Source organism: Lissotriton vulgaris, chromosome 7 (assembly GCF_964263255.1).
Source record: "Lissotriton vulgaris chromosome 7, aLisVul1.2, whole genome shotgun sequence".
NCBI classification, from domain to species: domain Eukaryota; kingdom Metazoa; phylum Chordata; class Amphibia; order Caudata; family Salamandridae; genus Lissotriton; species Lissotriton vulgaris.
This window is the reverse complement of record NC_141695.1, coordinates 1,022,329,330-1,022,341,548: the sequence shown is the minus strand read 5'-3', so window position 1 is coordinate 1,022,341,548 and position 12,219 is coordinate 1,022,329,330. Positions and strand designations below refer to the sequence as shown.

Here is a 12,219-nt window from a genome sequence, read left to right as displayed (position 1 = left end):
GGGATTCTCTCTGAACTACCCAAAATCCCATCTCCAGCCCGCCCATGTACGACAGTATCTGGGCGCGACAATAAACACTCTGGCAGCCACTGCGCAGCCAAATTCGGTGAGAATCGCCAGTATCCAAACGCTGATCCAACGATTCAGACCTCAACACTCGCTTCCAGCGAAAGTGTTCATGCAGTTGATAGGCATGATGGCCTCCTGCATCTCCATTGTCCCGCACGCGAGACTACATATGCGTCCGCTTCAGGAGTGCCTAGCACGTCAGTGGACTCAGGCTCATGGGCAACTGACAGACCTAGTGTTGGTGAGCGGTCGGGCATACAACTCTCTGCATTGGTGGAATCCACAAAACCGTTGCAAGGGCCGACCATTCCAAGAGCCTGTGCCACAGATTATCCTGACGACGGACGCTTCTCTCCAGGGATGGGGAGCGCATGTACTCCACTACACAGTGCAGGGACTATGGACACTACAGCAAAGGAAGATGCACATCAATGTGTTGGAACTGATGGCAATCTTCATGGCCTTGAAGGCGTTCAAAGTACATCTGTGCAACAAGGTCGTGTTGATCCGGACGGACAACATGACAGCCATGTACTACATTCAGAAGCAGGGAGGCACACACTCTCCGCAGCTGTCTCATCTGGCTCAGAGCATGTGGAAGTGGGCCATTCAGAGGAACATCTTCCTCATGGCAGAGCATCTCCCGGGCAAGGACAACCAGATGGCGGACCTGCTCAGCAGGCACAGCCATCAAATGCACGAGTGGGAGATACATCCATCAGTACTCCAACCGTACTTCCAAAGGTGGGGTCATCCAGAGATAGACCTGTTCGCCACAAAGGAGAACGCAAAATGCCAAAGCTTCGCCGCCAGGTTCCCACACCCGCAATCACAGGGCAATGCGATGTGGATGAACTGGTCAGGCAGATTTGCGTACGCTTTTCCCCCAGCACCTCTGATACCGCTGGTGGCACGCAAGCTCAGGCAGCACTCGATGACTCTCATCCTGGTTGCTCCAACGTGGGCTCGCCAACCGTGGTACACCACGTTTCTGGAACTCTCCGTGGTACCGCATCAAAGGCTTCATCTCACTCCCAGCCTTCTGACGCAGAGCCTTGGCGACATTCAGCACCCAGATCCGCAACAGCTCAACCTGGCGATCTGGCTCCTGAAGTCCTAGAGTTTGGCTACCTCAATCTTCCTCCCGATTGCATGAACATCATTCGGGAGGCAAGGAAGCCCACTACTAGAGCTTGTTATGCGGCTAAATGGAAGAGGTTTGTCATTTACTGTGTTAACCACGATATTGACCCGCTAGATGCTTCCATTCAAAACATCATTTGTTACCTGTTCCACCTGTATCAATGCAATTTGGCGTACTCTTCCATCCGCATTCACCTGTCTGCTATGGCAGCATACCTCCAGAATAGGCAACACCTGTCACTTTTTAAGGTCCCTGCTATCAAGGCTTTTCTGGAAGGACTCAAGAGGGTCATTCCACCAAGGACCCCACCAGCTCCAGAATGGAACCTCAATGTGGTTCTTACAAGACTGATGGGTCCTCCCTTCGAGCCACTGCACTCTTGTGAGCTTCAGTTTCTGACTTGGAAGGTTGCTTTCTTAGTAGCAATTACATCGCTACGGAGGGTTAGCGAGTTGCAGGCGCTCACCATCCAAGAACCTTTCTTCCAAGTACATGCTAACAGGGTTGTGCTCCGCACTAACCCTAAATTCTTACCCAAGGTTGTATCTCAATTCCATATGAACCAGACAATTGAGTTGCCGGTGTTTTTCCAAAACCCAGAGACGCTGGCGGAGCGGATGCTCCACACCCTTGACGTTAAAAGAGCCTTGATGTACTACGTGGACAGGACAAAAGATTTTCGCAAAACCAAGCAGCTTTTCGTTGCTTTTGCCACACACCACAAGGGAAACGCTATCTCCAAAGCTGGGATCGCTAGGTGGATCGTGAAATGCATTCAAATCTGTTACGCTAAAGCTAAACGCACTCTAACTATCCCACCAAGAGCCCACTCCACCAGGAAGTTGGGGGCCTCTATGGCTTTCCTAGGTAACATTCCCTTAGAAGATATTTGTAGAGCAGCCACATGGTCTACCACACATACTTTCACTAAACATTACTGTGTAGACGTGCACTCCAAACAGCAGGCAGCTGTTGGTCAGGCTGTTCTCAAAACACTTTTTTAGACTGCTGCAGCTGGCACGGGCGGCCGCCGCTAATGGAGGGACTGCTATGTATTCTATGCACAGATATGAATTCAGCAGCCCACATGCCTCGAACTGCAAATGCTACTTACCAGTATGCATCTGTTCTTGGCATGTAGGGCTGCTGACATTCATATCGCCCACCCTCCTCCCCGGCGCCTGTAGCAGCTGCAGTATTCATATATATATATATATGCTCATAGCATGGTCATCACTCACATACTTCACTCCATCTCTGCCAATGGCTAAAAACAATCTGGGGATGGAGGCGATGCCCATGCACACTGTAGTCCAGGGGAGGAGCCACCTATCTCGTGATACTTCGAAGACTCTTCCAGGACAACAATGTGCAATCATCCGGACCCAACACTAGGCGGCGATCTATGCACAGATATGAATGTCAGCAGCCCTACATGCCAAGAACAGATGCATACTGGTAAGGAGCATTTGCATTTTGCTTTACGGTCTTTGGCTGCCCCCTGGACATTTCGACAGTTCAACCGCTCTTAGCCTGTTTTAAAAATAGCACGTGCTGCACACAGCGCACGCACATTGAATGCGTGCATTCCTACCTGATCTTCATGTGTTCGGTGATGTCTTCGAGTTTAGCCTTCTCCACGTCAATTTGGAGCTGCTGGAGCACTTTGTGCACCGTGGGCGTGACTTGAGCCACTCGGTGCTGCGTGGGAAACGTGACGCCATTTTGGATTGTAGCTGGCTCAAGCACGATTGCTCTTGTATTGCCTACTGCGTTTTTTTTGCATTTTACCAACCACGTTTCTAAGTTAATTGAAACGTTGCCGTCATGATTGGGATTGTGGTACTTCTCAAAATAATGGTGGTGCAAATGCGAGCACTTGGAAACACTGGATCTGGCCTGCAGTATTGTGATACTTTGAAAGACAGAGCACACCGTTAATTATTATTCCCTCTATTGTGGAGAGGAGGAACTCACTGTATTACCACATGGACTTCGGGTCGGAGGCTACAAGGACTTCGGGTGAGAAATCGCACACCGATCGTGGACAACGGTGACTACGTTTATTGTTTTTAATTTGTTGTGTTACTGATGCTTTGACCTGTTTACAGCTGGGTGTTTACAATATTGTAATGGGGGCATGTTGCAGTTGTTGCAGGTTCTTTCTGTCTACTTATTGGATTTATATGGAATGAGAGGAGGAGAGTGTGTGATGTCCTTGTTTTGTATACTTAGCTTGGTGTGGTTTTCCGTTACGGGTTGTTGTGTATCTGGTCATTCTTTGGATCTATCTGTCGGTACATTGATTCTGCATGTAGTGGAGGAGGTGAGTGTGTTGTGTTTTTTTTGGTCTCTCTGCACCCAGTGTGCGTTGTGTTTTTGATCTCTCTGCACCCAGTGTGCGTTGTGTTTTGACTTGAGTAATACCCTGAGTTTAGGGGTAGAGTACTCATCCCTAGTTTTCCTGTATCTTTAGGTTTACCAACCACTTATTTGTGGGTATTGATTCACATTAGTGTGTTAGCTGGATGACATTAGCATGTCGATTTTCTTCACCGTTGGATTGGGTGGGTGAATGGTTTTTCATGTTTGGACTGCGTAAGAGAAAACACCTTCTAATGAAGTTTCTCTGCGTGCACACTCACTGTTTATATTATATGAGTGATTGGTTATTGCTGTTTGGACTGCGTAGGAGAAAACACTTTCTCATGAAGTTTCTCTTCGTGCACACTCACTGTTTGGTTCGTGGGTGAATGGTTTTTCCTGTAAGTTTCTTTTAAAGTTATCCCTGATAAGACTGTGTTGGGGAAGACGCTTTCTTGCGAAATTTCTCTGCTTCTTACTTATGGAATGTTTGACTTGAAGCTTCTTTGGGTTTTACCTGGTTATGAGTTTTTTTTTAGGCTTTTCTGGTTTTACTTAAATAATGTTTGATTGATTATTCTAATACTGTCTAAGTCTAATGCTTTCCTGGGAACTCTTTTATTTTGATTCTAGGTGTGTGATTTCATTGGCATTATGAATTGTCATGCATTTCTTTTGTGTTATGTGTTCTTGATTCAATTGCTCAATGTATTTTCATGCATCTTTTATAATCTGATGGATTTACTATTTTGATTGACTTATGTACTTTCAATTCTTTTATTGTGTTTGGTTTCCTTAGGGAGGGGATGTGTTATAATCTACTGTTGCATTTCCCCTTGCCTATGTTTCTCTTCCTTCTGCTCAGCCAGAATGAGTTTTGGTGTGCCTGGAGATGTCTGGAATGTTGGATGTTTGATGATGTCATGGAATGATGGGTGCCTGGTGAGGTTGTGAGTGTCAGTTGGAGTGTGCAGGCTGAGCAGGACACATGGACTTACCATCTTCCTGTGTCTAATTGATGTTGTTAACTTATCAATAAACCTACTATATTTATCTACACATCATCCGGCTACTGAGGATTACTTATTTACAAAACAACGCTAACAGACATTCTGCATTGTCTCAACAAAGGGGACTTTATGGCTTCTCTGGATCTGGGAGACGCCTACTTCCACATTCCTATTCACCCAAAACATCGCAAATACCTACGATTTGCAGTGGCTGGCGTCCACTTTCAATTCAAAGTGCTTCCATTCGGCCTGAAATCGGCGCCAATAATATTTACCAAATGTTTGTCCCCGGTGGCAGCCATGCTGAGGTCACAGGGAATACAAGTTTTCCCACACCTCGACGAATGGCTACTAAAAGGACCATCAAGAAAATCCACGATGGAAGCGGTCAGGAGTTCCCTCTCCCTATTCTCAAATCTGGGACTGACCCTCAATTCCAGCAAATCTCAGCTTCAACCTCACCAGGAGTTCACCTTTCTAGGAGCAGTGTTGGACACATGCCAGTGCAAAGCGTTCTTGACTCAGGAGCGGCAAAACAAACTGTTAAAGCTGACAAAACAAATATTTGCAAGAAGGTCACTTTTGGTTCGATCATTTGCTTCCCTTCTGGGGATGTGCTCGTCTGCAATCAGCCTCATCCCTATGGCGAGACTCAGAATGAGGCCACTGCAGGAGGAATTACTTCGACAGTGGAGACAAGTCGACGGATCGTTCGACGATCGCATCAAAGTAACATCCAAGATGAAGCAAGCCCTTCTTTGGTGGTCGAAGGCGCACAATCTGTCACCTGGCCTCACATTTCTCCACGACATACCGGAGTTCATCCTTACAACAGACGCTTCCATGGAAGGCTGGGGAGGTCACCTCCAGGACCTTCAGATTCAAGGTAGATGGTCTCGTCAGTACCAAAAGAAACAGATCAACAGCCTGGAGCTGAGAGCCATTTTTCTATCCCTACAAGCCTTTCTTCCAAGGATTGCGAATTCGTCAGTGCTGGTGCGCACGGACAATACCACCAGCATGTATTATATAAATAAACAAGGGGGAACGAAATCTCTCACCCTGTCGTTGGAAGCTCAAGAAATGTGGGAATGCGCCATACTACATGGCATATCCTTCAGAGCAGAACATGTACAAGGTATTCAGAACTCTCTAGCCGACAACCTCAGCAGAGCTTTCACAGGCTGTCACGAATGGGAACTCGAGCAACAGCAAGTGGAAAGGATCTTTCAAACATGGGGAACACCAACACTGGATCTGTTCGCCACGCAACAGAACAGCAAATGTCTATTTTATGCCAGCAGGTTTCCTCAACAGGGATCAAGGGGAAATGACCTTTTGATGAGATGGTCCGGGATATTTGCATACGCTTATCCTCCGATCCCGCTCATACCGAAAGTACTTCAAAAAATGAAGAGGGAGCATTGCACTCTCATCCTCGTTGCTCCCCGTTGGCCAAGGCAGTATTGGTTTCAGGAACTTCTTCTACTCTCTCAGCAGCTCCCACTTCGTCTCAAACCAACAGTGTCCATGTTAACAAGAGAAGGGGGCCAGATCCAACATCCGGATCCTCAGTCACTGCACTTGCACGCCTGGCTCCTGACTTCTTAGAGTTCAAGGATCTTAACATCTCCTCAGACTGCAGGGCGATCTTACCACAGGCCTGTGCGCAAAGAACCATCAAGACATATCGTTTTAAGTGGAAACTGTTCTGTTCTTGGTGTGAAGAAAGTAATGTTCATCCACTCCAAGCTCCACCTGAGGACATCCTTCCTTATCTGCTGTCCTTAGCTAGGGCAGGACTGGCTTTCTCGTCCGTTTAGGTACATCTGGCGGCAATTTCCAGATTCAGAAAGTGTTCCAACAAACCATCTTTATGTTCATCATCTTTGATCAAACAATTCCTTAAAGGGCTATTCCGAGCTTTTCCTCCAGTTCGGCCTCCTCCTCCTGAATGGGATCTCAATATTGTTTTGTCCCAACTTCTGAAAAGGCCCTTGGAACCTATTCATAAAGCGGAGCTGAAGTTTCTAACTTGGAAAGTGGCGATTTTACTGGCTCTCACCCCAGCCCGCAGAGTCAGTGAGATACAGGCCTTCACGATTGCACACCCTTTCTTGCAATTCTCTAGAGACTTTGTGACGCTTAGGACCAACCCAAGATTCACCCCAAAGGTGCCGACCCAATTTCACATCAATCAGCCTGTCAAGCTCAAGACTTTTTTCCCGGATCCTAAAACTCCGGCGGAGAAGGTTTTACATTCCCTAGATGTGAAAGGGTGTCTAAAGTTTTATCTTCAAAGGACATACGCAAATCTAATCAGCTTTTTGTTGCTTATAGCCAAGCCACCTTGGGTCAGACTGTAACAAAGGCAACTATAGCTAGATGGTTGTCATCTACGATTCTCTTCTGTCATGACAAAGCTAACAAACCTTTAACAAGAAAGGTTAAAGCGCATTCCACCAGAACAATGTCAGCGTCGACAGCCCTTTTCGCTGGAGTGACGCTGGAGAACATTTGCTGAGCTGCTACGTGGAAAAGTGTGCACACTTTTACGAAGCACTACTGTCTGCAGTCGGCAAATCTGGATGATACCGCAGTTGGGGAAGCGATGTTACAGCATCTTCTTCAATAAGGTTAGACTCTTTATAGTCTTTTATCCTTCTTTTGACTGTTTTAAGCATATGTATTTCATTATGATGTTTTAATCTTTTCAAACCCTGTCCTATTATTTAATGTTCTTTATGAAGGTTTTTGATGCATATGTTATGTAAACAAGATTGTGCTCCATAACCTTCCAGGTTGTGTGGGGGTGTATACGATTTATTTTGTCTCCCACCTTCCTCTAACGACAGACATGATATCACTGCTTGCTACTCTGATTCAGGCATGTGAATCTATGGAAGATACCCCAGTACTGGATAAGAAAACAAGTTACTTACCTGTAACTACGGTTATCCAGTATTGGTATCTTTCATAGATTCACATGCACCCACCCTCCTCCCCGGCAGGGCAGTTCTGTTTTATGGATACTTATTCTCACTTGTGCTGGGAAAATCTGAGGAGAACTGCTTGAGCTGGGAATGTTCTAGAGGGTGAGGACAGCTGATTGGCTGAGGCTACTATTTCAGGTCTTTTTACATAATGAGGTAGACAGGCTGCTAAGTTTTGGGCCTAGCTAGGCCTTTAGGCTTTCCAGCCTACTACAAGAAAGTTTTTAAGCACTGCTATTGTATATATTTTTACAGTGGGACTCCCGCCTCGACGACGGGGAATGATTCAGGCATATGAATCTATGAAAGATACCAATACTGGATAACCGTAGTTACAGGTAAGTAACTTGTTTTCTCACCCCTGATGGGGTGTTGAATCGCTTTGTCGGCAAGTAGCAGGCTACTCAGAAACCCATAAAGAATTAGTGGTGAATTTAGTATGGTGAAATAGGAAAGTAATTTGAGTGGTGGATATTAGTCAGTTATTGGAATTGAGAAGGATAGTGGAGGTATAGAAGAGGGGGAAAAGGGTTGTATTTATATCGTGCTTGCTACCCCTAATGAGGTGTTGAAGCACAGTTTTTGGCGAGTAGCACGCTACTCTGAACTCATAAAGGGTTAGTGGTGAATTAGTATAGTGAAATATGAAATTTGATAAGTGGACATGTTAGTCTGTGATTTTGATTGAAAAGGATGGGGGGGGGGGGGTTTAACATCTCAGGATTCAGTAAAGCCATTATGGTGCTATGAAACTTGTTGTGACTAGTTTCCAGTCCATATACTTTTATATGGCTTTACTGCACTCATAATATTTAAGAATGGACTTCGATATTAAAGGGGCCTATCTGCTCATGCCGTTAGGTCTATACATGAGGTTTAGCGCACCCTGGCTTAAGGGTGACTTAACCCATGCCTCATGCACTGATTGGTAGGCATGGCACATAGGGATGCACCAAAACACGCAGGCTGCAATGGTGCATGTTTGTGACAAGAGGTCTCTGAGGGTGGCATAATAGATGCTGCAGCCCTCCGAGGCCTTTCTCTGGCTACCATGTCCTTTGGTACCATAGGGACCCCTTACAGGGTCTTATAGGTAGGCCAGAGTTGTGCCAATTGTAGTAAACATTGGTACAATTTAGGGGAGGACCACCGGTTCTGTGGCCTGGTTAGCAGGAATCCAGTTCAGTCACATTTTCCTCAATGTACTAGGCAAAAAGTGCGTGGGGAACTGCAACAGAACCCTAGCTTCTCTGTGTGTGTGTGTGTTCCTTCTGACCCCCACTTTGGGTGGGAAAACCAAGTGAGAAAGGAAGGTGTGCCCACCTTTGCCAACCCTACCCCTCAGGTGGGGGAGGCGTGGTGAAGCACAACTCTGTCCCTGCCATCTTGCAGATGTGGGAACCCAGCCAACCAGAGAGGCATATGCCCCCCTCCCACTGGAGGGTGGCATAATAGAGGGTGTACCAACCAAAAGGAAGGGACCCATTGGTCCCGACCTATACGTACCTGTGACACCCATAAATCTAGTATTCAGGGGCATCCCCGAACCTTGCCTCCTCAGACAAGAACCTACCAGAAGAAGAGAAGAAGGACCGAAGAAGCTGTGCTGAACTAAGAAGAGGATGGCACCCACTGACTTGGCCTCAGTACCACCGGCCTATCCGCACCTCAAACCTGGTCTTGTGAAATCCCGGTGTGTCCTGCAGCTAGCAGCCCTGGAAGGGCCAAGAGAGGGTCACCTTTGGTCCTCTTCTCCTAGGGGTGACTGGTACAGAGGTGGCTGCTGGCATCGGATTTTTCCTTACCCGAGCTGTCGTGTTAGAGGGGGCCTGCGTGCAGAGGCTGCAGTCCATGTCAGCGAGTCCAGGAGGGTTGAAAACACTATGGACTTCAGCTCTGAAGGACAGTGGAATATTGTTGGCACCGTTGGCCATCTTCAACTCGGGTCTGAGGCGACGGGTTCAGTGGTTGCTTCAGGTGTTGGGTTTTGGCAACTCTGGAGGCCTCGGTGTCTCCTCCTTTGGTGTTCTTTATAACAGGTCTGCTGTTCACAGGAGGTTTTGAGTCTTTTTCAAAAGCAGGTAGTTCTCCCAAGTTTCTGGAGTCACAGCTGCAGGACATTTTGTCTACTTTGGGGCAGTTTTCGACAAGTGCTGCAGACAGGCCCGGAGGAGCTGGCCTTTGACCAAGTCAGGTGCTCCCTTCAGTCAAATTGGCTCTTTGGTGTCATCAGAATCTGCTTCTCTGGTGTCAAGGACTCCCCTAAATACTGAAATTAGGGACCTAAGGGGAGTGTATTGTAGTAACCATGGGCTCTTGACACTTGGGGTCACTAAGCCCCCTTTATGACCACTTCCTGTGAGAAGTGGCTATAAACCTGTCCTAGAATTCCTAGGTATGCCATCGCAAAGATGGCTACCTCTGAAATTTCGTGTCCACCTAAAGGGTGGTACTAGCCTGGGGTTGGCACGCCTACCTGACTATCTAATGTTCCTGCTTGTTGAGGTGCCAAGTAGGCTCTGGAGAAAGGGGGGGCGTCTTCCTCTCCTGTTGGGGAAGCCCGATTTTGTGTTTCAAAGGTGACTACTCGTTTGAAGCTCGCCAGCCCAAAGAGGCTAATCAGCAGGTCATTCTCTGGGTGGAGGTGTTAAACACTCTTCCTGGACTGGCTTTTGTTCCTGACCTCCTGAGAGCAAAAGGCTCTCACCCTAGGAGGTCAGAAATGTGTCTCTGGTGGCAGGCTGGTAGAATCCAGTCAGCAAGCCTACCAGAGGCTGTTAGGTTTTCAGGGGGCACCTCGAAGATGCCCTCTGAGGGCAGGTTTTGCTAAATCCAACACTGGCATCAGTGTGGCTTTATCAAGATGAGATGTTTGGTACCAAACGTCCCTCTTTTCAATGTAGTCTATCATATAGCTGGGGGAACTCGTTTTCACCAGTGTCCAGTACATGTTTAAATTGGCTTTCCTAGTCACTTTCTCTGGCAGCAGTAGGACTGCCCAGCACAGCTCATGCAGAAATGGTCTCATATAATATCAAGCACCATGCCTTAGGGCTGTCAGGACTGCTGTAGGGATCACCTACAGAAATCACATGCAGTGGTAGGGGACATGGCACACAGGGATGTGACATGTTGTATTTTCCCTTTTCTCTACACTAAGACAGCCAGCCTGCAATTGCAGTTGTGCATGTGCTTGGTGAGGTCTCTTGGGGTTGCACAGTTCGTGCTGCAGCCCGTAGGGGATTCTCTTTAGTATCTCGGGCTCTAGGTACCAGGGTACCATTTACTAGGGACTTTCAGAGGGTGCTAAAAGTTTTGCCATTTAGAGAACCATTGCACAGTTTTGGGAAAGAACTGTGCACTTTCAGTTGAAATCACAGGCAAAAAGTAGGGGCAACCATGTCACCCCCCCCCCCCCCCACACACACACACACACACACGAAAGAGGATTAAATAAGCCTTTCCCTTGAGAGCCTTCATCTTCTGAGTGGAAGACCCTGGAAACGTCATCTGGGTTGGCATGGTCAGTCCCAGGTCTGTTTCACTGCAAAGTACATTCCCTGTAGAAATATGGACCACCTTAACAACTTGGGGTTTTCACCTTTCATTTGCATTAGCTATCTAAGAGGCCTGAGGTCAATTTGAACCAGCAAGTGAAAGCCAAACAAGTATGGCCTCATCTTCTTTTATTGTTTTTTTTTTAGTCTTCCACCCCGTATTAAACACATTATTTGCACAAATTACACAACAATATACATGTCCCTCCTGCCGAATCGGCATCAGTCTGTTCTATGAACTGCTTGACATAATCTTGAGCTTTTAGAATGGATGCTGAGCATATTGCTTCCTTCAGGGTGTCAAACGCCTTTTGTGAGCCCCCCTGTCCAGTTTACCTATTTGGGCATCTTCTTGGAGGTCTGGTTAGTGGGAGGAGTCACAATGGACCCATATTCCCTTACAAACCTCCTATAGTAACCAGTCAAGGAAGACTGTGACTTGAGTCTTGGTGGTTGGAGCTACCCATTCCAGAATTGTCTGGATCTTGGGTTGTAAGGCCAAACTCATATGGAGCAGACAGACGCCACCTACTGGCGCAAATGGGTATTGCTCGAACAAACGTCTTCCAGATCCAGCCTGACACCTGGGAAATTCTAGGGTAAGGAATCTGCGGCTAGATCAGGTATCTACCAGATATGGCGTTACCGATGGTAAGTACCATGTCCAACTGAAATAATGAAGATTGTTTTCATCCTATGTTGGTCCAGCGTAGTCCTTTACTTATGAAGAGCTAATCTCTTGTAGTTGAGTCCGCTCAAGATGCTGATGACCCATTGGTGATTTTATGCTTGTTTTTTTCTTTTTCTTAAAGTCCCTACAGGTTTTCACCTGTCTCAACATGTGGTTCTTCCAACTTTATTTACATACTCCTCCTCTTCATCACATTAGTCCTCTTCATCATATTAGTCCTCTTCATCAGAGAAATCTCTCTGCTTCTTGGTATGAAGTGGTGCTTGAAGTACTAGTTGGATCGCAAGCACCTGCCTTTCACTTCAGACTTGCTAGTCTCAATTGAAAGCAGATAGTCTGTGCTGAAGTAGGCTTCCGTACTGTTCCCTGGCATAAACTACAAAAACAAACT

General features: G+C 46.8%; 1 protein-coding gene across 1 annotated transcript in view; it reads left to right on the top strand.

The window, feature by feature from the left end:
* Positions 1-12,219, top strand: part of HSPA9 (heat shock protein family A (Hsp70) member 9) — a 373,785-nt gene that overhangs the window by 178,448 nt on the left and 183,118 nt on the right. The gene's annotated exons all lie outside the window — the stretch shown is intronic.